The sequence below is a fragment of the Ranitomeya imitator genome, chromosome 10, assembly GCF_032444005.1.
Source record: "Ranitomeya imitator isolate aRanImi1 chromosome 10, aRanImi1.pri, whole genome shotgun sequence".
NCBI classification, from domain to species: Eukaryota; Metazoa; Chordata; class Amphibia; order Anura; family Dendrobatidae; genus Ranitomeya; species Ranitomeya imitator.
The window spans coordinates 92504884-92531778 of record NC_091291.1 but is presented as its reverse complement, the minus strand read 5'-3'; the positions used below and the strand labels follow the sequence as shown (position 1 = coordinate 92531778).

General features: G+C 36.8%; 10 non-coding genes across 10 annotated transcripts; all 10 read right to left on the bottom strand.

The window, feature by feature from the left end:
* Positions 1 to 4651: 4651 nt before the first annotated feature.
* Positions 4652 to 4734, bottom strand: TRNAL-CAG (transfer RNA leucine (anticodon CAG)). Its single transcript has one exon. It is a non-coding gene; the product is annotated as a tRNA-Leu (tRNA).
* Positions 4735 to 6752: 2018 nt separating this feature from the next.
* TRNAL-CAG (transfer RNA leucine (anticodon CAG)) lies at positions 6753 to 6835 on the bottom strand. Its single transcript has one exon. It is a non-coding gene; the product is annotated as a tRNA-Leu (tRNA).
* A 2384-nt stretch (positions 6836 to 9219) lies between these two features.
* On the bottom strand, positions 9220 to 9302 carry TRNAL-CAG (transfer RNA leucine (anticodon CAG)). Its single transcript has one exon. It is a non-coding gene; the product is annotated as a tRNA-Leu (tRNA).
* Positions 9303 to 10353: 1051 nt separating this feature from the next.
* On the bottom strand, positions 10354 to 10426 carry TRNAF-GAA (transfer RNA phenylalanine (anticodon GAA)). Its single transcript has one exon. It is a non-coding gene; the product is annotated as a tRNA-Phe (tRNA).
* A 5316-nt stretch (positions 10427 to 15742) lies between these two features.
* Positions 15743 to 15825, bottom strand: TRNAL-CAG (transfer RNA leucine (anticodon CAG)). The gene has a single exon. It is a non-coding gene; the product is annotated as a tRNA-Leu (tRNA).
* Positions 15826 to 16872: 1047 nt separating this feature from the next.
* TRNAF-GAA (transfer RNA phenylalanine (anticodon GAA)) lies at positions 16873 to 16945 on the bottom strand. The gene has a single exon. It is a non-coding gene; the product is annotated as a tRNA-Phe (tRNA).
* Positions 16946 to 17844: 899 nt separating this feature from the next.
* On the bottom strand, positions 17845 to 17927 carry TRNAL-CAG (transfer RNA leucine (anticodon CAG)). Its single transcript has one exon. It is a non-coding gene; the product is annotated as a tRNA-Leu (tRNA).
* A 1049-nt stretch (positions 17928 to 18976) lies between these two features.
* TRNAF-AAA (transfer RNA phenylalanine (anticodon AAA)) lies at positions 18977 to 19049 on the bottom strand. Its single transcript has one exon. It is a non-coding gene; the product is annotated as a tRNA-Phe (tRNA).
* An 899-nt stretch (positions 19050 to 19948) lies between these two features.
* On the bottom strand, positions 19949 to 20031 carry TRNAL-CAG (transfer RNA leucine (anticodon CAG)). The gene has a single exon. It is a non-coding gene; the product is annotated as a tRNA-Leu (tRNA).
* Positions 20032 to 21081: 1050 nt separating this feature from the next.
* Positions 21082 to 21154, bottom strand: TRNAF-GAA (transfer RNA phenylalanine (anticodon GAA)). The gene has a single exon. It is a non-coding gene; the product is annotated as a tRNA-Phe (tRNA).
* Between the last annotated feature and the right edge of the window lie 5741 nt (positions 21155 to 26895).

Below are 26895 nucleotides of genomic sequence, written 5' to 3'. Positions count from 1 at the left end.
CAGAGTACCAAATGTACCAAAACAGCAGAAACCAAAGTGACCCCATTTTAGAAATTACTTCTCACAATGAATTCATATACACCACAGCATTTCATAGTCAAACATACATGGCTGAAATCATTCAGCTAGTGTCTGATACATGATGCCTGTATCAGCTATCCGGTTCCCATTAAATCCTCTTACAGCTTAGTGAAATGGAAATAAACAAAATAGAGGAAAAATTAAAAAAAAAAATAATTTGCTCAAAAGGAAAAGCTCCCATTTCTCATCTTTTCAACATTTTATTTTCTGTAGATAGTTAAGATTTTTAGGCCTTTATTCATTTTCTTTAAGTCATCAGCCCATGTGCTTTGTTCATTTTCTCCTTAAAATGTAAACAGTGAAGAAAAATGATGTTGCCGAAACCCGGGATCTTTAGATCTTCAGTCTAACGCTCCCCCAACTGAGCTATTTCGGCCAAACACAAACAACTTTAGGAGTGTTTGACACTCGGCAAATGTCAAGTGAAACCCCTGAAAATGTATATTTTTATTTTTGCTTTGACTAGTTTTTGCAGCATGATTTCTATTTGAAACTCCTGCCATTTTGTTGTACATGTTTAATAACTTTCATTAACTCTTTGTGAATGAGTAGGAAAAAAATGCAATTTTGACAGATTTTTTTACATTTCCAATTTGACTCTATTCATCACGTTCATTCTAACCCTGTGTTTATGAGACAGGTGATGGTTGCACATAAAACACAATGTGCATGCATAATGTTACATCAAGTTTTATTTGATATTAGATGCAAATAATTTGAGCAAAAAAGGAGACAAAAATTTAGAGAAAATATTTTAATGATTGTTAACTTTGAATGTGAAAACGTTTGTCCCAAAATGTGCTGAAACTTAGATGTCAGTATCGCATGCGCATTTTAGACTTTTTAATCTATGAGTACCTACTTTTTCAGATTTTGTTTATTAAGTACTGTTATGGTCTATTGAGGAATGAGGTAAACAAATATGAAATTAGACTTACCTGCAATTCAGTTTATAGAAATCTCCCAGAACAGCCCCATAGGATGTGGAATCTCCGACCTAATAGGGAAAGAGAACACAAAGAGTTGAAATAATCCTCCCCATTCACCGCCCATAGTATTTTTATGGTGCCAATACAGCTAACATATGCACATAAAACCTATTTCACATTACTAGAGTTCCGTTTATAGATGACAATTTCAGATTCACCCCAAAACCTCCCAGGTAGGGTTGAGCGAAACGGATCGTTCATTTTCAAAAGTCGCCGACTTTTGGCAAAGTCGGGTTTCATGAAACCCGACCCGATCCCTGTGTGGGGTCGGCCATGCGGTACGCGACTTTCGCACCAAAGTCGCGTTTCGTATGACGCGCTTGTCGCCATTTTTTTCAGCCAATGAAGGGGCGTGGGCAGAGTGATGACATAGGTCTTAGGGGCGTGGACGCCTATCGCCATGTTGTCGCTTGTGCGCTGTAGCGATTTGCACTGTGTAACACCAGCTTTTCAGTTCAGGGACGGACGGACGGACGGAGGAGAGAGAGAGAGAGAGAGAGAGAAAAAAAAAAATTACCATTGGCTTTGCATTGGGTTTCGTGTTTCGGTCGATCCTCGACTTTTCGCCATAATCGGCCGATTTCCCTCGACTCGACTTTTGAGATAGTCGGGTTTCGCGAATCCCGGCTCGCCCCTAAAAAAGTCAAGGTCGCTCAACCCTACTCCCAGGTAGTCATAACTTTGGGATCAGGTTTTTTAAGGCCCATTGCTAAGTTTGGTTTGAGCCCCATCTAATCAATAACTCAAGGGAATCTGTATAGTTTCATGAAACGAAAAGGTGATGTCAGAAGTGGGATTTGAACCCACGCCTCCAAGAGAGACTGCGAACTGAACGCAGCGCCTTAGACCGTTCGGCCATCCTGACTTATTGTGGATTTTGTACCTTAACTCTTTCCAAATTAGTCAGCAGAAATATGACCATCAATTGTCATTGAAAATTATTTTAAAATAATTAATATTACAGTTTTTATTTCTATACATTTGTTTAAACTATTAGTCATCAAGCCTATTTTGAGCTAAAAGGCCAAGCCCCATTTGTTAAAAAATATGACATGTATCACTTTATGCAGTAATAACTCTGGAATGCTTCTACATATCCCCGTAATTCTGAAAGTGTTTTTTGTGACACATTGTACTTTACATTAACTGTAAATTTAGGTCAATAAACTTTTAGTTTTTTTCTGTGAAAATATCTAAAGTTTGCTTAAAATTTTGAAATATTAGTCATTTTTATTCTTTGACTGCTTATACCCTTAAACCAACTTGTCGCAACACACAAAAACATTAATAAATAGCATTTTTCATGTGTGTACTTTTTGTCAGCATTAATTTTCAAACCTCCTTTTATTTTGTTAGGATGTTAGAAATGTTAGATTTCTCACAAAATGCGGGGATGCATCATATTTCTTCAGAAACTACCATTTGGCCACACAGCAGGGCTTTGAAAATAAGAGCACTATTCGGGTTTTGGAATGCAGATTTTGAAAGAATAGTTTGCGGTAAAATTTTCAGAGTACCAAACGTACCAAAACAGCAGAAACCCCCTCCCAAAGTGACCCCATTTTAGAAATTACTTCTCACAATGAATTCATATACACCACAGCATTTCATAGTCAAACATACATGGCTGAAATCATTCAGCTAGTGTCTGATACATGATGCCTGTATCAGCTATCCGGTTCCCATTAAATCCTCTTACAGCTTAGTGAAATGGAAATAAACAAAATAGAGGAAAAATTAAAAAAAAATAATAATTTGCTCAAAAGGAAAAGCTCCCATTTCTCATCTTTTCAACATTTTATTTTCTGTAGATAGTTAAGATTTTTAGGCCTTTTTTCATTTTCTTTAAGTCATCAGCCCATGTGCTTTGTTCATTTTCTCCTTAAAATGTAAACAGTGAAGAAAAATTATGTTGCCGAAACCCGGGATCGAACCAGGGACCTTTAGGCTATGTTCACACTTTGCGGATTTCTCTGCGGATCCGCAGCGGATTTGACCGCTGCGGATCCGCAGCAGTTTCCCATAAGTTTACAGAACAATGTAAACCTATGGGAAACTAAAAACGCAGTGCACATGCTGCGGAAAAAACCGCGCGGAAACGCTGCGGATTACATTCCGCAGCATGTCACTTCTTTTCTGCGGATTTTCACCTGCTCCAATAGAAAACTGCAGATGAAAATCCGCAGAAGAAACCACAGTAAAAACCGCGATAAATCCGCAGTGAAAACGCGTTGCGGTTTTCACTGCGGATTTTGGAATTCTGCTGCGGAAAAATCCGCAGTGGAATCTGCAAAGTGTGAACATAGCCTCAGATCTTCAGTCTAACGCTCTCCCAACTGAGCTATTTCGGCCAAACACAAACAACTTTAGGAGTGTTTGACACTCGGCAAATGTCAAGCAAAACCTCTGAAAATGTATATTTTTATTTTTGCTTTGACTAGTTTTTGCAGCATGATTTCTATTTGAAACTCCTGCCATTTTGTTGTACATGTTTAATAACTTTCATTAACTCTTTGTGAATGAGTAGAAAAAAATGCAATTTTGACAGATTTTTTTAAATTTCCAATTTGACTCTATTCATCACGTTCATTCTAACCCTGTGTTTATGAGACAGGTGATGGTTGCACATAAAACACAATGTGCATGCATAATGTTACATCAAGTTTTATTTGATATTAGATGCAAATAATTGGAGCAAAAAAGGAGACAAAAATTTAGAGAAAATATTTTAATGATTGTTAACTTTCAATGTGAAAACGTTTGTCCCAAAATGTGCTGAAACTTAGATGTCAGTATCGCATGCGCATTTCAGACTTTTTAATCTATGATTACCTACTTTTTCAGCTTTTGTTTATTAAGTACTGTTATGGTCTATTGAGGAATGAGGTAAACAAATATGAAATTAGACTTACCTGCAATTCAGTTTATAGAAATCTCCCAGAACAGCCCCATCGGATGTGGAATCTCCGACCTAATAGGGAAAGAGAACACAAAGAGGTGAAATAATCCTCCCCATTCACCGCCCATAGTGTTTTAATGGTGCCAAGACAGCTAACATATGCACATAAAACCTATTTCACAATCCTAGAGTTCCGTTTATAGATGACAATTTCAGATTCACCCCAAAAACTCCCAGGTAGTCATAACTTTGGGATCAGGTATTTAAAAGGGACTCTGTCACCTGAATTTGGCGGGACTGGTTTTGGGTCATATGGGTGGAGTTTTCGGGTGTTTGATTCACCCTTTCCTTACCTGCTGGCTGCATGCTGGCTGCAATATTGGATTGAAGTTCATTCTCTGTCCTCCATAGTACACGCCTGCGCAAAGCAATCTTGCCTTGCGCAGGCGTGTACTATGGAGGACAGAGAATGACCTTCAATCCAATATTGCAGCCAGCATGCAGCCAGCAGGTAAGGTAAGGGTGAATCAAACACCCGTAAACTCCGCCCATATGACCCAAAACCAGTCCCGCCAAATTCAGATGACAGGTTCCCTTTAAGGCCCATTGCTAAGTTCGGTTTGAGCCACATCTAATCAATAACTGAAGGGAATCTGTATAGTTTCATGAAACGAAAAGGTGATGTCAGAAGTGGGATTTGAACCCACGCCTCCAAGAGAGACTGCGAGCTGAACGCAGCGCCTTAGACCGCTCGGCCATCCTGACTTCTTGTGGATTTTGTACCTTAACTCTTTCCAAATTAGTCAGCAGAAATATGACCATCAATTGTCATTGAAAGTTATTTTAAAATAATTAATATTACAGTTTTTATTTCTATACATTTGTTTAAACTATTAGTTATCAAGCCTATTTTGAGCTAAAAGGCCAAGCCCCATTTGTTAAAAAATATGACATGTATCACTTTATGCAGTAATTACTCTGGAATGCTTCTACATATCCCCGTAATTCTGAAAGTGTTTTTTGTGACACATTGTACTTTAAATTAACTGTAAATTTAGGTCAATAATCTTTTAGTTTTTTTCTGTGAAAATATCTAAAGTTTGCTTAAAATTTTGAAATATTAGTCATTTTTGTTCTTTGTCTGCTTATACCCTTAAACCAACTTGTCGCAACACACAAAAACATTAATAAATAGCATTTTTCATGTGTGTACTTTTTGTCAGCATTAATTTTCAAACCTCCTTTTATTTTGTTAGGATGTTAGAAATGTTAGATTTCTCACAAAATGCGGTGATGCATCATATTTCTTCAGAAACTACCATTTGGCCACACAGCAGGGCTTTGAAAATAAGAGCACTATTCGGGTTTTGGAATGCAGATTTTGCAAGAATAGTTTGCGGTAAAATTTTCAGAGTACCAAACGTACCAAAACAGCAGAACCCCCCCCCAAAGTGACCCCATTTTAGAAATTACTTCTCACAATAAATTCATATACACCACAGCATTTCATAGTCAAACATACATGGCTGAAATCATTCAGCTAGTGTCTGGTCCATGATGCCTGTATCAGCTATCCGGTTCCCATTAAATCCTCTTACAGCTTAGTGAAATGGAAATAAACAAAATAGAGGAAAAATTAAAAAAAATAATAATTTGCTCAAAAGGAAAAGCTCCCATTTCTCATCTTTTCAACATTTTATTTTCTGTAGATAGTTAAGATTTTTAGGCCTTTTTTCATTTTCTTTAAGTCATCAGCCCATGTGCTTTGTTCTTTTTCTCCTTAAAATGTAAACAGTGAAGAAAAATTATGTTGCCGAATCCCGGGATCAAACCAGGGACCATTAGATCTTCAGTCTAACGCTCTCCCAACCGAGCTATTTCGGCCAAACACAAACAACTTTAGGAGTGTTTGACACTCGGCAAATGTCAAGCAAACCCTCTGAAAATGTATATTTTTATTTTTGCTTTGACTAGTTTTTGCAGCATGATTTCTATTTGAAACTCCTGTCATTTTGTTGTACATGTTTAATAACTTTCATTAACTCTTTGTGAATGAGTAGAAAAAAAATGCAATTTTGACAGATTTTTTTACATTTCCAATTTGACTCTATTCATCACGTTCATTCTAACCCTGTGTTTATGAGACAGGTGATGGTTGCACATAAAACACAATGTGCATGCATAATGTTACATCAAGTTTTATTTGATATTAGATGCAAATAATTGGAGCAAAAAAGGAGACAAAAATTTAGAGAAAATATTTTAATGATTGTTAACTTTCAATGTGAAAACGTTTGTCCCAAAATGGGCTGAAACTTAGATGTCAGTATCGCATGCGCATTTCAGACTTTTTAATCTATGATTACCTACTTTTTCAGCTTTTGTTTATTAAGTACTGTTATGGTCTATTGAGGAATGAGGTAAACAAATATGAAATTAGACTTACCTGCAATTTAGTTTATAGAAATCTCCCAGAACAGCCCCATAGGATGTGGAATCTCCGACCTAATAGGGAAAGAGAACACAAAGAGGTGAAATAATCCTCCCCATTCACCGCCCATAGTATTTTTATGGTGCCAAGACAGCTAACATATGCACATAAAACCTATTTCACAATCCTAGAGTTCCGTTTATAGATGACAATTTCAGATTCACCCCAAATACTCCCAGGTAATCATAACTTTGGGATCCGGTTTTTTAAGGCCCATTGCTAAGTTTGGTTTGAGCCCCATCTAATCAATAACTGAAGGGAATCTGTATAGTTTCATAAAACGAAAAGGTGATGTCAGAAGTGGGATTTGAACCCACGCCTCCAAGAGAGACTGCAACCTGAACGCAGCGCCTTAGACCGCTCGGCCATCCTGACTTCTTGTGGATTTTGTACCTTAACTCTTTCCAAATTAGTCAGCAGAAATATGACCATCAATTGTCATTGAAAATTATTTTAAAATAATTAATATTACAGTTTTTATTTCTATACATTTGTTTAAACTATTAGTTATAAAGCCTATTTTGAGCTAAAAGGCCAAGCCCCATTTGTTAAAAAATATGACATGTATCACCTTATGCAGTAATAACTCTGGAATGCTTCTACATATCCCCGTAATTCTGAAAGTGTTTTTTGTGACACATTGTACTTTACATTAACTGTATATTTAGGTCAATAGACTTTTAGTTTTTTTCTGTGAAAATATCTAAAGTTTGCTTAAAATTTTGAAATATTAGTCATTTTTGTTCTTTGTCTGCTTATACCCTTAAACCAACTTGTCACAACACACAAAAACATTAATAAATAGCATTTTTCATGTGTGTACTTTTTGTCAGCATTAATTTTCAAACCTCCTTTTGTTTTGTTAGGATGTTAGAAATGTTAGATTTCTCACAAAATGCGGTGATGCATCATATTTCTTCAGAAACTACCATTTGGCCACACAGCAGGGCTTTTAAAATAAGAGCACTAATCGGGTTTTGGAATGCAGATTTTGCAAGAATAGTTTGCGGTAAAATTTTCAGAGTACCAAACGTACCAAAACAGCAGAAACCCCCCCCCAAAAGTGACCCCATTTTAGAAATTACTTCTCACAATAAATTCATATACACCACAGCATTTCATAGTCAAACATACATGGCTGAAATCATTCAGCTAGTGTCTGATACATGATGCCTGTATCAGCTATCCGGTTCCCATTAAATCCTCTTACAGCTTAGTGAAATGGAAATAAACAAAATAGAGGAAAAATTAAAAAAAATAATAATTTGCTCAAAAGGAAAAGCTCCCATTTCTCATCTTTTCAACATTTTATTTTCTGTAGATAGTTAAGATTTTTAGGCCTTTTTTCATTTTCTTTAAGTCATCAGCCCATGTGCTTTGTTCATTTTCTCCTTAAAATGTAAACAGTGAAGAAAAATTATGTTGCCGAAACCCAGGATCGAACCAGGGACCTTTAGGCTATGTTCACACTTTGTGGATTTCTCTGCGGATCCGCAGCGGATTTGACCGCTGCGGATCCGCAGCAGTTTCCCATGAGTTTACAGAACAATGTAAACCTATGGGAAACTAAAAACGCAGTGCACATGCTGCGGAAAAAAACGCGCGGAAACGCTGCGGATTACATTCCGCAGCATGTCACTTCTTTTCTGCGGATTTTCACCTGCTCCAATAGAAAACTGCAGATGAAAATCCGCAGAAGAAACCGCAGTAAAAACCGCGATAAATCCACAGTGAAAACGCGTTGCGGTTTTCACTGCGGATTTTGGAATTCTGCTGTGGAAAAATCCGCAGTGGAATCTGCAAAGTGTGAACATAGCCTCAGATCTTCAGTCTAACGCTCTCCCAACTGAGCTATTTCGGCCAAACACAAACAACTTTAGGAGTGTTTGACACTCGGCAAATGTCAAGCAAAACCTCTGAAAATGTATATTTTTATTTTTGCTTTGACTAGTTTTTGCAGCATGATTTCTATTTGAAACTCCTGCCATTTTGTTGTACATGTTTAATAACTTTCATTAACTCTTTGTGAATGAGTAGAAAAAAATGCAATTTTGACAGATTTTTTTACATTTCCAATTTGACTCTATTCATCACGTTCATTCTAACCCTGTGTTTATGAGACAGGTGATGGTTGCACATAAAACACAATGTGCATGCATAATGTTACATCAAGTTTTATTTGATATTAGATGCAAATAATTGGAGCAAAAAAGGAGACAAAAATTTAGAGAAAATATTTTAATGATTGTTAACTTTCAATGTGAAAACGTTTGTCCCAAAATGTGCTGAAACTTAGATGTCAGTATCGCATGCGCATTTCAGACTTTTTAATCTATGATTACCTACTTTTTCAGCTTTTGTTTATTAAGTACTGTTATGGTCTATTGAGGAATGAGGTAAACAAATATGAAATTAGACTTACCTGCAATTCAGTTTATAGAAATCTCCCAGAACAGCCCCATCGGATGTGGAATCTCCGACCTAATAGGGAAAGAGAACACAAAGAGGTGAAATAATCCTCCCCATTCACCGCCCATAGTATTTTTATGGTGCCAAGACAGCTAACATATGCACATAAAACCTATTTCACAATCCTAGAGTTCCGTTTATAGATGACAATTTCAGATTCACCCCAAAAACTCCCAGGTAGTCATAACTTTGGGATCAGGTTTTTTAAGGCCCATTGCTAAGTTTGGTTTGAGCCACATCTAATCAATAACTGAAGGGAATCTGTATAGTTTCATGAAACGAAAAGGTGATGTCAGAAGTGGGATTTGAACCCACGCCTCCAAGAGAGACTGTGACCTGAACGCAGCGCCTTAGACCGCTCGGCCATCCTGACTTCTTGTGGATTTTGTACCTTAACTCTTTCCAAATTAGTCAGCAGAAATATGACCATCAATTGTCATTGAAAATTATTTTAAAATAATTAATATTACAGTTTTTATTTCTATACATTTGTTTAAACTATTAGTTATAAAGCCTATTTTGAGCTAAAAGGCCAAGCCCCATTTGTTAAAAAATATGACATGTATCACCTTATGCAGTAATAACTCTGGAATGCTTCTACATATCCCCGTAATTCTGAAAGTGTTTTTTGTGACACATTGTACTTTACATTAACTGTAAATTTAGGTCAATAGACTTTTAGTTTTTTTCTGTGAAAATATCTAAAGTTTGCTTAAAATTTTGAAATATTAGTCATTTTTGTTCTTTGTCTGCTTATACCCTTAAACCAACTTGTCGCAACACACAAAAACATTAATAAATAGCATTTTTCATGTGTGTACTTTTTGTCAGCATTAATTTTCAAACCTCCTTTTGTTTTGTTAGGATGTTAGAAATGTTAGATTTCTCACAAAATGCGGTGATGCATCATATTTCTTCAGAAACTACCATTTGGCCACACAGCAGGGCTTTTAAAATAAGAGCACTATTCGGGTTTTGGAATGCAGATTTTGCAAGAATAGTTTGCGGTAAAATTTTCAGAGTACCAAACGTACCAAAAACAGCAGAAACCCCCCCCCCCCAAAGTGACCCCATTTTAGAAATTACTTCTCACAATAAATTCATATACACCACAGCATTTCATAGTCAAACATACATGGCTGAAATCATTCAGCTAGTGTCTGATACATGATGCCTGTATCAGCTATCCGGTTCCCATTAAATCCTCTTACAGCTTAGTGAAATGGAAATAAACAAAATAGAGGAAAAATTAAAAAAAATAATAATTTGCTCAAAAGGAAAAGCTCCCATTTCTCATCTTTTCAACATTTTATTTTCTGTAGATAGTTAAGATTTTTAGGCCTTTTTTCATTTTCTTTAAGTCATCAGCCCATGTGCTTTGTTCATTATCTCCTTAAAATGTAAACAGTGAAGAAAAATTATGTTGCCGAAACCCGGGATCGAACCAGGGACCTTTAGATCTTCAGTCTAGCGCTCTCCCAACTGAGCTATTTCGGCCAAACACAAACAACTTTAGGAGTGTTTGACACTCGGCAAATGTCAAGCAAAACCCCTGAAAATGTATATTTTTATTTTTGCTTTGACTAGTTTTTGCAGCATGATTTCTATTTGAAACTCCTGCCATTTTGTTGTACATGTTTAATAACTTTCATTAACTCTTTGTGAATGAGTAGAAAAAAAATGCAATTTTGACAGATTTTTTTACATTTCCAATTTGACTCTATTCATCACGTTCATTCTAACCCTGTGTTTATGAGACAGGTGATGGTTGCACATAAAACACAATGTGCATGCATAATGTTACATCTAGTTTTATTTGATATTAGATGCAAATAATTGGAGCAAAAAAGGAGACAAAAATTTAGAGAAAATATTTTAATGATTGTTAACTTTCAATGTGAAAAAGTTTGTCCCAAAATGTGCTGAAACTTAGATGTCAGTATCGCATGCGCATTTCAGACTTTTTAATCTATGATTACCTACTTTTTCAGCTTTTGTTTATTAAGTACTGTTATGGTCTATTGAGGAATGAGGTAAACAAATATGAAATTAGACTTACCTGCAATTCAGTTTATAGAAATCTCCCAGAACAGCCCCATCGGATGTGGAATCTCCGACCTAATAGGGAAAGAGAACACAAAGAGGTGAAATAATCCTCCCCATTAACCGCCCATAGTATTTTTATGGTGCCAAGACAGCTAACATATGCACATAAAACCTATTTCACAATCCTAGAGTTCCGTTTATAGATGACAATTTCAGATTCACCCCAAAAACTCCCAGGTAGTCATAACTTTGGGATCAGGTTTTTTAAGGCCCATTGCTAAGTTTGGTTTGAGCCCCATCTAATCAATAACTGAAGGGCATCTGTATAGTTTCATGAAACGAAAAGGTGATGTCAGAAGTGGGATTTGAACCCACGCCTCCAAGAGAGACTGCGACCTGAACGCAGCGCCTTAGACCGCTCGGCCATCCTTACTTCTTGTGGATTTTGTACCTTAACTCTTTCCAAATTAGTCAGCAGAAATATGACCATCAATTGTCATTGAAAATTATTTTAAAATAATTAATATTACAGTTTTTATTTCTATACATTTGTTTAAACTATTAGTTATCAAGCCTATTTTGAGCTAAAAGGCCAAGCCCCATTTGTTAAAAAATATGACATGTATCACTTTATGCAGTAATAACTCTGGAATGCTTCTACATATCCCCGTAATTCTGAAAGTGTTTTTTGTGACACATTGTACTTTACATTAACTGTAAATTTAGGTCAATAAACTTTTAGTTTTTTTCTGTGAAAATATCTAAAGTTTGCTTAAAATTTTGAAATATTAGTCATTTTTGTTCTTTGTCTGCTTATACCCTTAAACCAACTTGTCGCAACACACAAAAACATTAATAAATAGCATTTTTCATGTGTGTACTTTTTGTCAGCATTAATTTTCAAACCTCCTTTTGTTTTGTTAGGATGTTAGAAATGTTAGATTTCTCACAAAATGCGGTGATGCATCATATTTCTTCAGAAACTACCATTTGGCCACACAGCAGGGCTTTGAAAATAAGAGCACTATTCGGGTTTTGGAATGCAGATTTTGCAAGAATAGTTTGCGGTAAAATTTTCAGAGTACCAAACGTACCAAAACAGCAGAAACCCCCCCCCCAAAGTGACCCCATTTTAGAAATTACTTCTCACAATAAATTCATATACACCACAGCATTTCATAGTCAAACATACATGGCTGAAATCATTCAGCTAGTGTCTGATACATGATGCCTGTATCAGCTATCCGGTTCCCATTAAATCCTCTTACAGCTTAGTGAAATGGAAATAAACAAAATAGAGGAAAAATTAAAAAAAATAATAATTTGCTCAAAAGGAAAAGCTCCCATTTCTCATCTTTTCAACATTTTATTTTCTGTAGATAGTTAAGATTTTTAGGCCTTTTTTCATTTTCTTTAAGTCATCAGCCCATGTGCTTTGTTCATTTTCTCCTTAAAATGTAAACAGTGAAGAAAAATTATGTTGCCGAAACCCGGGATCGAACCAGGGACCTTTAGGCTATGTTCACACTTTGCGGATTTCTCTGCGGATCCGCAGCGGATTTGACTGCTGCGGATCCGCAGCAGTTTCCCATAAGTTTACAGAACAATGTAAACCTATGGGAAACTAAAAACGCAGTGCACATGCTGCGGAAAAACGCGTTGCGGTTTTCACTGCGGATTTTGGAATTCTGCTGCGGAAAAATCCGCAGTGGAATCTGCAAAGTGTGAACATAGCCTCAGATCTTCAGTCTAACGCTCTCCCAACTGAGCTATTTCGGCCAAACACAAACAACTTTAGGAGTGTTTGACACTCGGCAAATGTCAAGCAAAACCCCTGAAAATGTATATTTTTATTTTTGCTTTGACTAGTTTTTGCAGCATGATTTCTATTTGAAACTCCTGCCATTTTGTTGTACATGTTTAATAACTTTCATTAACTCTTTGTGAATGAGTAGAAAAAAAATGCAATTTTGACAGATTTTTTTACATTTCCAATTTGACTCTATTCATCACGTTCATTCTAACCCTGTGTTTATGAGACAGGTGATGGTTGCACATAAAACACAATGTGCATGCATAATGTTACATCTAGTTTTATTTGATATTAGATGCAAATAATTGGAGCAAAAAAGGAGACAAAAATTTAGAGAAAATATTTTAATGATTGTTAACTTTCAATGTGAAAAAGTTTGTCCCAAAATGTGCTGAAACTTAGATGTCAGTATCGCATGCGCATTTCAGACTTTTTAATCTATGATTACCTACTTTTTCAGCTTTTGTTTATTAAGTACTGTTATGGTCTATTGAGGAATGAGGTAAACAAATATGAAATTAGACTTACCTGCAATTCAGTTTATAGAAATCTCCCAGAACAGCCCCATCGGATGTGGAATCTCCGACCTAATAGGGAAAGAGAACACAAAGAGGTGAAATAATCCTCCCCATTAACCGCCCATAGTATTTTTATGGTGCCAAGACAGCTAACATATGCACATAAAACCTATTTCACAATCCTAGAGTTCCGTTTATAGATGACAATTTCAGATTCACCCCAAAAACTCCCAGGTAGTCATAACTTTGGGATCAGGTTTTTTAAGGCCCATTGCTAAGTTTGGTTTGATCCCCATCTAATCAATAACTGAAGGGCATCTGTATAGTTTCATGAAACGAAAAGGTGATGTCAGAAGTGGGATTTGAACCCACGCCTCCAAGAGAGACTGCGACCTGAACGCAGCGCCTTAGACCGCTCGGCCATCCTTACTTCTTGTGGATTTTGTACCTTAACTCTTTCCAAATTAGTCAGCAGAAATATGACCATCAATTGTCATTGAAAATTATTTTAAAATAATTAATATTACAGTTTTTATTTCTATACATTTGTTTAAACTATTAGTTATCAAGCCTATTTTGAGCTAAAAGGCCAAGCCCCATTTGTTAAAAAATATGACATGTATCACTTTATGCAGTAATAACTCTGGAATGCTTCTACATATCCCCGTAATTCTGAAAGTGTTTTTTGTGACACATTGTACTTTACATTAACTGTAAATTTAGGTCAATAAACTTTTAGTTTTTTTCTGTGAAAATATCTAAAGTTTGCTTAAAATTTTGAAATATTAGTCATTTTTGTTCTTTGTCTGCTTATACCCTTAAACCAACTTGTCGCAACACACAAAAACATTAATAAATAGCATTTTTCATGTGTGTACTTTTTGTCAGCATTAATTTTCAAACCTCCTTTTGTTTTGTTAGGATGTTAGAAATGTTAGATTTCTCACAAACTGCGGTGATGCATCATATTTCTTCAGAAACTACCATTTGGCCACACAGCAGGGCTTTGAAAATAAGAGCACTATTCGGGTTTTGGAATGCAGATTTTGCAAGAATAGTTTGCGGTAAAATTTTCAGAGTACCAAACGTACCAAAACAGCAGAAACCCCCCCCCAAAGTGACCCCATTTTAGAAATTACTTCTCACAATAAATTCATATACACCACAGCATTTCATAGTCAAACATACATGGCTGAAATCATTCAGCTAGTGTCTGATACATGATGCCTGTATCAGCTATCCGGTTCCCATTAAATCCTCTTACAGCTTAGTGAAATGGAAATAAACAAAATAGAGGAAAAATTAAAAAAAATAATAATTTGCTCAAAAGGAAAAGCTCCCATTTCTCATCTTTTCAACATTTTATTTTCTGTAGATAGTTAAGATTTTTAGGCCTTTTTTCATTTTCTTTAAGTCATCAGCCCATGTGCTTTGTTCATTTTCTCCTTAAAATGTAAACAGTGAAGAAAAATTATGTTGCCTAAACCCGGGATCTTAAGATCTTCAGTCTAACGCTCTCCCAACTGAGCTATTTCGGCCAAACACAAACAACTTCAGGAGTGTTTGACACTCGGCAAATGTCAAGCAAAACCTCTGAAAATGTATATTTTTATTTTTGCTTTGACTAGTTTTTGCAGCATGATTTCTATTTGAAACTCCTGCCATTTTGTTGTACATGTTTAATAACTTTCATTAACTCTTTGTGAATGAGTAGAAAAAAAATGCAATTTTGACAGATTTTTTTACATTTCCAATTTGACTCTATTCATCACGTTCATTCTAACCCTGTGTTTATGAGACAGGTGATGGTTGCACATAAAACACAATGTGCATGCATAATGTTACATCAAGTTTTATTTGATATTAGATGCAAATAATTGGAGCAAAAAAGGAGACAAAAATTTAGAGAAAATATTTTAATGATTGTTAACTTTCAATGTGAAAACGTTTGTCCCAAAATGTGCTGAAACTTAGATGTCAGTATCGCATGCGCATTTCAGACTTTTTAATCTATGATTACCTACTTTTTCAGCTTTTGTTTATTAAGTACTGTTATGGTCTATTGAGGAATGAGGTAAACAAATATGAAATTAGACTTACCTGCAATTCAGTTTATAGAAATCTCCCAGAACAGCCCCATAGGATGTGGAATCTCCGACCTAATAGGCAAAGAGAACACAAAGAGGTGAAATAATCCTCCCCATTCACCGCCCATAGTATTTTTATGATGCTAAGACCGCTAACATATGCACATAAAACCTATTTCACAATCCTAGAGTTCCATTTATAGATGACAATTTCAGATTCACCCCAAAAACTCCCAGGTAGTCATAACTTTGGGATCAGGTTTTTAAGGCCCATTGCTAAGTTTGGTTTGAGCCCCATCTAATCAATAACTGAAGGGAATCTGTATAGTTTCATGAAAAGAAAAGGTGATGTCAGAAGTGGGATTTGAACCCACGCCTCCAAGAGAGACTGCGACCTGAACGCAGCGCCTTAGACCGCTCGGCCATCCTGACTTCTTGTGGATTTTGTACCTTAACTCTTTCCAAATTGGTCAGCAGAAATATGACCATCAATTGTCATTGAAAATTATTTTAAAATAATTAATATTACAGTTTTTATTTCTATACATTTGTTTAAACTATTAGTTATCAAGCCTATTTTGAGCTAAAAGGCCAAGCCCCATTTGTTAAAAAATATGACATGTATCACTTTATGCAGTAATAAATCTGGAATGCTTCTACATATCCCCGTAATTCTGAAAGTGTTTTTGTGACACATTGTACTTTACATTAACTGTAAATTAAGGTCAATAAACTTTTAGTTTTTTTCTGTGAAAATATCTAAAGTTTGCTTAAAATTTTGAAATATTAGTCATTTTTGTTCTTTGTCTGCTTATACCCTTAAACCAACTTGTCGCAACACACAAAAACATTAATAAATAGCATTTTTCATGTGTGTACTTTTTGTCAGCATTAATTTTCAAACCTCCTTTTATTTTGTTAGGATGTTAGAAATGTTAGATTTCTCACAAAATGCGGTGATGCATCATATTTCTTCAGAAATTTCCATTTGGCCACACAGCAGGGCTTTTAAAATAAGAGCACTATTCGGGTTTTGGAATGCAGATTTTGCAAGAATAGTTTGCGGTAAAATTTTCAGAGTACCAAACGTACCAAAACAGCAGAAACCCCCCCCCAAAGTGACCCCATTTTAGAAATTACTTCTCACAATGAATCCATATACACCACAGCATTTCATAGTCAAACATACATGGCTGAAATCATTCAGCTAGTGTCTGATACATGATGCCTGTATCAGCTATCCGGTTCCCATTAAATCCTCTTACAGCTTAGTGAAATGGAAATAAACAAAATAGAGGAAAAATTAAAAAAAAATAATAATTTGCTCAAAAGGAAAAGCTCCCATTTCTCATCTTTTCAACATTTTATTTTCTGTAGATAGTTAAGATTTTTAGGCCTTTCTTCATTTTCTTTCAGTCATCAGCCCATGTGCTTTGTTCATTTTCTCCTTAAAAAGTAAACAGTGAAGAAAAATTATGTTGCCGAAACCCGGGATCGAACCAGGGACCTTGAGATCTTCAGTCTAACGCTCTCCCAACTGAGCTATTTCGACCAAACACAAACAACTTTAGGAGTGTTTGACACTCGGCAAATGTCAAGCAAACCCCCTGAAAATGTACATTTTTATTTTTGCTTTGACTAGTTTTTGCAGCATGATTTCTATTTGAAACTCCTGCCATTTTGTTGTACATGTTTAATAACTTTCATTAACTCTTTGTGAATGAGTAGAAAAAAAATGCAATTTTGACAGATTTTTTTACATTTCCAATTTGACTCTATTCATCACGTTCATTCTAACCCTGTGTTTATGAGACAGGTAATGGTTGCACATAAAACACAATGTGCATGCATAATGTTACGTCAAAATTTATTTGATATTAGATGCAAATAATTGGAGCAAAAAAGAAGACAAAAATTTAGAGAAAATATTTTAATGATTGTTAACTTTCAATGTGAAAACGTTTGTCCCAAAATGTGCTGAAACTTAGATGTCAGTATCGCATGCGCATTTCAGACTTTTTAATCTATGATTACCTACTTTTTCAGCTTTTGTTTATTAAGTACTGTTATGGTCTATTGAGGAATGAGGTAAGCAAATATGAAATTAGACTTACCTGCAATTCAGTTTATAGAAATCTCCCAGAACAGCCCCATAGGATGTGGAATCTCCGACCTAATAGGGAAAGAGAACACAAAGAGGTGAAATAATCCTCCCCATTCACCGCCCATAGTATTTTTATGGTGCCAAGACAGCTAACATATGCACATAAAACCTATTTAACAATCGTAGAGTTCCGTTTATAGATGACAATTTCAGATTCACCCCAAAAACTCCCAGGTAGTCATAACTTTGGGATCAGGTTTTTTAAGGCCCATTGATAAGTTTGGTTTGAGCCCCATCTAATCAATAACTGAAGGGAATCTGTATAGTTTCATGAAACGAAAAGGTGATGTCAGAAGTGGGATTTGAACCCATGCCTCCAAGAGAGACTGCGACCTGAACGCAGCGCCTTAGACCGCTCGGCCATCCTGACTTCTTGTGGATTTTGTACCTTAACTCTTTCCAAATTAGTCAGCAGAAATATGACCATCAATTGTCATTGAAAATTATTTTAAAATAATTAATATTACAGTTTTTATTTCTATACATTTGTTTAAACTATTAGTTATCAAGCCTATTTTGAGCTAAAAGGCCAAGCCCCATTTGTTAAAAAATATAACATGTATCACTTTATGCAGTAATAACTCTGGAATGCTTCTACATATCACCGTAATTCTGAAAGTGTTTTTTGTGACACATTGTACTTTACATTAACTGTAAATTTAGGTCAATAAACTTTTAGCTTTTTTTCTGTGAAAATATCTAAGGTTTGCTTAAAATTTTGAAATATTAGTCATTTTTATTCTTTGACTGCTTATACCCTTAAACCAACTTGTCGCAACACACAAAAACATTAATAAATAGCATTTTTCATGTGTGTACTTTTTGTCAGCATTAATTTTCAATTCTCCTTTTATTTTGTTAGGATGTTAGAAATGTTAGATTTTTCACAAAATGCGGTGATGCATCATATTTCTTCAGAAACTACCATTTGGCCACACAGCAGGGCTTTGAAAATAAGAGCACTATTCGGGTTTTGGAATGCAGATTTTGCAAGAATAGTTTGCGGTAAAATTTTCAGAGTACCAAACGTACCAAAACAACAGAAACCCCCCCCCAAAGTGACCCCATTTTAGAAATTACTTCTCACAATGAATTCATATACACCACAGCATTTCATAGTCAAACATACATGGCTGAAATCATTCAGCTAGTGTTTGATACATGATGCCTGTATCAGCTATCCGGTTCCCATTAAATCCTCTCACAGCTTAGTGAAATGGAACTAAACAAAATAGAGGAAAAATTTAAAAAAAATAATAATTTGCTCAAAAGGAAAAGCTCCCATTTCTCATCTTTTCAACATTTTATTTTCCATAGATAGTTAAGATTTTTAGGCCTTTCTTCATTTTCTTTAAGTCATCAGCCCATGTGCTTTGTTCATTTTCTCCTTAAAATGTAAACAGTGAAGAAAAATTATGTTGCCGAAACCCGGGATCGAACAAGGGACCTTTAGATCTTTAGTCTAACGCTCTCCCAACTGAGCTATTTCGGCGAAACACAAACAACTTTAGGAGTGTTTGACACTCGGCAAATGTCAAGCGAAACCCCTGAAATTGTATATTTTTATTTTTGCTTTGACTAGTTTTTGCAGCATGATTTCTATTTGAAACTCCTGCCATTTTGTTGTACATGTTTAATAACTTTCATTAACTCTTTGTGAATGAGTAGAAAAAAAATGCAATTTTGACAGATTTTTTTACATTTCCAATTTGACTCTATTCATCACGTTCATTCTAACCCTGTGTTTATGAGACAGGTGATGGTTGCACATAAAACACAATGTGTATGCATAATGTTACATCAAGTTTTATTTGATATTAGATGCAAATAATTGGAGCAAAAAAGGAGACAAAAATTTAGAGAAAATATTTTAATGATTGTTACCTTTCAATGTGAAAACGTTTGTCCCAAAATGTGCTGAAACTTAGATGTCAGTATCGCATGCGCATTTCAGACTTTTTAATCTATGATTACCTACTTTTTCAGCTTTTGTTTATTAAGTACTGTTATGGTCTATTGAGGAATGAGGTAAACAAATATGAAATTAGACTTACCTGCAATTCAGTTTATAGAAATCTCCCAGTACAGCCCCATAGGATGTGGAATCTCCGACCTAATAGGGAAAGAGAACACAAAGAGGTGAAATAATCCTCCCCATTCACCGCCCATAGTATTTTTATGGTGCCAAGAGAGCTAACATATGCACATAAAACCTATTTCACAATCCTAGAGTTCCGTTTATAGATGACAATTTCAGATTCACCCCAAAAACTTCCAGGTAGTCATAACTTAGGGATCAGGTTTTTTAAGGCCCATTGCTAAGTTTGGTTTGAGCCCCATCTAATCAATTTCTGAAGGGAATCTGTATAGTTTCATGAAACGAAAAGGTGATGTCAGAAGTGGGATTTGAACCCACGCCTCCAAGAGAGACTGCGACCTGAACACAGCGCCTTAGACCGCTCGACCATCCTGACTACTTGTGGTTTTTGTTCCTTAACTCTTTCCAAATTAGTCAGCAGAAATATGACCATCAATTGTCATTGAAAATTATTTTAAAATAATTAATATTACAGTTTTTATTTCTATACATTTGTTTAAACTATTAGTTATCAAGCCTATTTTGAGCTAAAAGGCCAAGCCCCATTTGATAAAAAATATGACATGTATCACTTTATGCAGTAATAACTCTGGAATGCTTCTACATATCCCCGTAATTCTGAAAGTGTTTTTGTGACACATTGTACTTTACATTAACTGTAAATTTAGGTCAATAAACTTAAGTTTTTTTCTGTGAAAATATCTAAAGTTTGCTTAAAATTTTGAAATATTAGTCACTTTTATTCTTTGACTGCTTATACCCTTAAACCAACTTTTCGCAACACACAAAAACATTAATAAATAGCATTTTTCATGTGTGTACTTTTTGTCAGCATTAATTTTCAAACCTCCTTTTATTTTGTTAGGATGTTAGAAATGTTAGATTTCTCACAAAATGCGGTGATGCATCATATTTCTTCAGAAACTACCATTTGGCCACACAGCAGGGCTTTGAAAATAAGAGCACTATTCGGGTTTTGGAATGCAGATTTTGCAAGAATAGTTTGCGGTAAAATTTTCAGAGTACCAAACGTACCAAAACAGCAGAAACCTCCCCCCCCCCAAAGTGACCCCATTTTAGAAATTACTTCTCACAATGAATTCATATACACCACAGCATTTCATAGTCAAACATTCATGGCTGAAATCATTCAGCTAGTGTCTGATACATGATGCCTGTATCAGCTATCCGGTTCCCATTAAATCCTCTTACAGCTTAGTTAAATGGAAATAAACAAAATAGAGGAAAAATTAAAAAAAAACAATAATTTGCTCAAAAGGAAACGCTCCCATTTCTCATCTTTTCAACATTTTATTTTCTGTAGATAGTTAAGATTTTTAGGCCTTTTTTCATTTTCTTTCAGTCATCAGCCCATGTGCTTTGTTAATTTTCTCCTTAAAATGTAAACAGTGAAGAAAAATTATGTTGCCGAAACCCGGGATCGAACCAGGGACCTTTAGATCTTCAGTCTAACGCTCTCCCAACTGAGCTATTTCGGCCAAACACAAACAACTTTAGGAGTGTTTGACACTCGGCAAATGTCAAGCAAAACCCCTGAAAATGTATATTTTTATTTTTGCTTTGACTAGTTTTTGCAGCATGATTTCTATTTGAAACTCCTGCCATTTTGTTGTACATGTTTAATAACTTTCATTAACTCTTTGTGAATGAGTAGAAAAAAAATGCAATTTTGACAGATTATTTTACATTTCCAATTTGACTCTATTCATCACGTTCATTCTAACCCTGTGTTTATGAGACAGGTGATGGTTGCACATAAAACACAATGTGCATGCAAAATGTTACATCAAGTTTTATTTGATATTAGATGCAAATAATTGGAGCAAAAAAGGAGACAAAAATTTAGAGAAAATATTTTAATGATTGTTAACTTTCAATGTGAAAACGTTTGTCCCAAAATGTGCTGAAACTTAGATGTCAGTATCGCATGCGCATTTCAGACTTTTTAATCTATGATTACCTACTTTTTCAGCTTTTGTTTAAGTACTGTTATATTATATACCCAAAATTAATAGACCAAACAATACAAAAGGCGTACCTCCAAAAAGAGCATGTATCCAAAAGAGAAGGGAAGTAACAAACCAAGGAATAATTAAAATATAAAGAATTTTATTAAATATGATTAAAAGACAAATGTGCAATTCATATGTAAACGTATATAGAACAAGGGGAAACACAGCAAAGTGAACCCAGGGCAATCCACAAAGTATGACTGGGTATGTATAAGTTAGTCACTACATATATATGCACCAGCAGGCCCTGGATTATAAAGCATAAATGACCATAAACAAAATACAACGGAAGTCTATATAAAAGATCTTTACAAACTGTATAGGTAGTACAGAAGCTACAAAAATCTGTAGATAGCAGTAAAAGATAGATGTGTCTATTGTAGACTGCTATAATATAATGAAGGAGAGGTCATATACTCATATCCCTATGTGGTACTAGTAAAAACAAAAAGTACAAGACTGTGCCAATAATTAGGGTAACCACATAGGTCCAGACTAAAGTGTCAGTGCATAATGCATACGGCGCAGAAGGCCATATAAACCCATATGGGGGCCATACAAAGAGGATCATAAACGCAGTATCGGTGCTACATGCATACCTGCTGGTACAGGGGATTCCCGTGGGACAGGATAACCCCGACGCGCGTTTCGCAGCGTGGCTTCTTCCAGGGGGTCGTACTGATGTGGGGGACACAGTGCGGTCTTATAGGATGGGGCGATTATCATGGCGCTGGTGTCCATCAGTCACAGAGCAGGAAGCGGCGGGTCCGGCGTCCCACGTGATCAAGTCCTGCCCACCTCCGATGCATCAGAGAGGTGGGGGAACAGGAAGACGCTAAGGGACGCGTTACCACGGCAACCCACAGAGGCCGATCGACACGAGCGCACCACGCAGCACCCACAAGGCACCAGTAGAAAACTATAGATGAGTATGGGGAAATGCCAGAAGTGTGGGGGCTGAATGGACGCAGAGAAATGACCAGATGTAAGGAGGAATGGGTGTATATAGTAAAACGCTGCAGATAGGTAGAAAAGGAAACCAGAAGTGTAGGGACTGTACACAAATAGGTAGAAAAGGAAACCAGAAGTGTAGGGACTGTACAAAAATACAAATAAGGAAAGAGGGTGTAATGATTAGGCAATTCAGTACCACAATGGACATAGCGATCAGAGCACATACAGTGATCTGGCAATAACCCAAAAACATAGAACGAGCTCTGAGACGTGGGAACTCTGTTGACCGCAATCCCTGATCCTCTCCAACAACACTAGAGGCAGCTGTGGATTGCGCCTAACGCTCCCTATGCAACTCGGCACAGCCTAAGAAACTAGCTAGCCTGAAGATAGAAAATAAGCCTACCTTGCCTCAGAGAAATACCCCAAAGGAAAAGGCAGACCCCCCACATATAATGACTGTGAGTTAAGATGAAAAGACAAACGTAGAGATGAAATAGATTTAGCAAAGTGAGGCCTGACTTTCTGAACAGAGCGAGGATAGGAAAGGTAACTTTGCGGTCAACACAAAACCCTAAAAACCACACAAAGGGGGCAAAAAGACCCTCCGTACCGAACTAACGGCACAGAGGTACACCCTCTGCGTCCCAGAGCTTCCAGCAAAACAAATAGATAAGATGGACAGAAAAAACAGCAAACAAAATAGCAAAGGAAAACTTAGCTATGCAGAGCAGCAGGCCACAGGAACGATCCAGGAGAAAACAAGTCCAATACTGGAACATTGACAGGAGGCCAGGATCAAAGCACTAGGTGGAGTTAAGTAGAGCAGCACCTAACGACCTCACCACATCACCTGAGGGAGGAAACTCAGAAGCCGCAGTACCACTTTCCTCCACCAACGGAAGCTCACAGAGAGAATCAGCCGAAGTACCACTTGTGACCACAGGAGGGAGCTCTGCCACAGAATTCACAACAAGAGGGAGTGTATGCCTAGCTAAACATGACTAGCAGATCTATATAAGAATATGTAAGTGATAATACTTGTACTTAATACCAAAGTGAAAGGGAATTAATTATTAAAATATGTATATAAGGTGTAAAAAAATATGTAAAAAATATATATATATATGTGAGTAAAATATAAGATAAGGTGTTAAATATAAGAAGTATAATATATACTACTAAAAAAATGGGAAAATATATCTACTATATAAAGCTGAATGTGTGTGTGTGTGTGTATGTGTGTGTGTATGTCCGGGATTGGCATCTGCACCGTCGCAGCTACAGCCACAAAATTTTGCACAGTCACACGTCTGGACCCCGAGAGCGTCATAGGCTATATTGTGAGGCGAAATTTTAACCCCGCGCGTTCCAATTCACCAAACAATTTTGCCCCTATCTACATAATGGGGAAAAAAGTGAAAGGAAAAGTGTTGTAAGGGTCGCAGATACAGCAACAAAATTTTGCACAGTCACACGTCTGGACCCTGAGAGCGTCATAGGCTACATTGTGAGGTGAAATATTAACCCCGCGCTTTCCAATTCACCAAACAATTTTGCCCCTATCTACATAATGGGGAAAAAAGTGAAAGGAAAAGTGTTGGAGGCGTCGCAGCTACAGAAACAAAATTTTGCACAGTCACACGTCTGGACCCTGAGAGCGTCATAGGCTATATTGTGAGGTGAAATTTTAACCCCGCGCTTTCCAATTCACCAAACAATTTTGCCCCTATCTACATAATGGGGAAAAAGTGAAAGGAAAAGTGTTGGAAGCGTCGCAGCTACAGCTACAAAATTTTGCACAGTCACACGTCTGGACCCTGAGAGCGTCATAGGCTTCGTTGTGAGGTGAAATTTTAACCCCGCACGTTCCAATTCACCAAACAATTTTGCCCCTATCTACATAATGGGGAAAAAAGTGAAAGGAAAAGTGTTGGAGGCGTCGCAGCTACAGAAACAAAATTTTGCACAGTCACACGTCTGGACCCTGAGAGCGTCATAGGCTACGTTGTGAGGTGAAATTTTAACCCCGCGCTTTCCAATTCACCAAACAATTTTGCCCCTATCTACATAATGGGGAAAAAAGTGAAAGGAAAAGTGTTGTAAGGGTCGCAGATACAGCAACAAAATTTTGCACAGTCACACGTCTGGACCCTGAGAGCGTCATAGGCTACGTTGTGAGGTGAAATATTAACCCCGCGCTTTCCAATTTACCAAACAATTTTGCCCCTATCTACATAATGGGGAAAAAAGTGAAAGGAAAAGTGTTGGAGGCGTCGCAGCTACAGAAACAAAATTTTGCACAGTCACACGTCTGGACCCTGAGAGCGTCATAGGCTATATTGTGAGGTGAAATTTTAACCCCGCGCTTTCCAATTCACCAAACAATTTTGCCCATATCTACATAATGGGGAAAAAGTGAAAGGAAAAGTGTTGGAAGCGTCGCAGCTACAGCCACAAAATTTTGCACAGTCACACGTCTGGACCCTGAGAGCGTCATAGGCTTCGTTGTGAGGTGAAATTTTAACCCCGCACGTTCCAATTCACCAAACAATTTTGCCCCTATCTACATAATGGGGAAAAAAGTGAAAGGAAAAGTGTTGGAGGCGTCGCAGCTACAGAAACAAAATTTTGCACAGTCACACGTCTGGACCCTGAGAGCGTCATAGGCTACGTTGTGAGGTGAAATTTTAACCCCGCGCTTTCCAATTCACCAAACAATTTTGCCCCTATCTACATAATGGGGAAAAAAGTGAAAGGAAAAGTGTTGTAAGGGTCGCAGATACAGCAACAAAATTTTGCACAGTCACACGTCTGGACCCTGAGAGCGTCATAGGCTACGTTGTGAGGTGAAATATTAACCCCGCGCTTTCCAATTCACCAAACAATTTTGCCCCTATCTACATAATGGGGAAAAAAGTGAAAGGAAAAGTGTTGGAGGCGTCGCAGCTACAGAAACAAAATTTTGCACAGTCACACGTCTGGACCCTGAGAGCGTCATAGGCTATATTGTGAGGTGAAATTTTAACCCCGCGCTTTCCAATTCACCAAACAATTTTTCCCCTATCTACATAATGGGGAAAAAGTGAAAGGAAAAGTGTTGGAAGCGTCGCAGCTACAGCCACAAAATTTTGCACAGTCACACGTCTGGACCCTGAGAGCGTCATAGGCTTCGTTGTGAGGTGAAATTTTAACCCCGCACGTTCCAATTCACCAAACAATTTTGCCCCTATCTACATAATGAGGAAAAAAGTGAAAGGAAAAGTGTTGGAGGCGTCGCAGCTACAGAAACAAAATTTTGCACAGTCACACGTCTGGACCCTGAGAGCGTCATAGGCTACGTTGTGAGGTGAAATTTTAACCCCGCGCTTTCCAATTCACCAAACAATTTTGCCCCTATCTACATAATGGGGAAAAAAGTGAAAGGAAAAGTGTTGTAAGGGTCGCAGATACAGCAACAAAATTTTGCACAGTCACACGTCTGGACCCTGAGAGCGTCATAGGCTACGTTGTGAGGTGAAATATTAACCCCGCGCTTTCCAATTCACCAAACAATTTTGCCCCTATCTACATAATGTGGAAAAAAGTGAAAGGAAAAGTGTTGGAGGCGTCGCAGCTACAGAAACAAAATTTTGCACAGTCACACGTCTGGACCCTGAGAGCGTCATAGGCTATATTGTGAGGTGAAATTTTAACCCAGCGCTTTCCAATTCACCAGACAATTTTGCCCCTATCTACATAATGGGGAAAAAGTGAAAGGAAAAGTGTTGGAAGCGTCGCAGCTACAGCCACAAAATTTTGCACAGTCACACGTCTGGATCCTGAGAGCGTCATAGGCTTATGTATATTTTACTCACATATATATATATTTTTTACATATTTTTTACACCTTATATACATATTTTAATAATTAATTCCCTTTCACTTTGGTATTAAGTACAAGTATTATCACTTAAATATTCTTATATAGATCTGCTAGTCATGTTTAGCTAGGCATACACTCCATCTTTCCTTATTTGTATTTTTGTACAGTATCTACACTTCTGGTTTCCTTTTGTACCTATTTGTGTACAGTCCCTACACTTCTGGTTTCCTTTTCTACCTATCTGCAGCGTTTTACTATATACACCCATTCCTCCTTACATCTGGTCATTTCTCTTCGTCCATTCAGCCCCCACACATCTGGCATTTCCCCATACTCATCTATAGTTTTCTACTGGTGCCTTGTGGGTGCTGCGTGGTGCGCTCGTGTC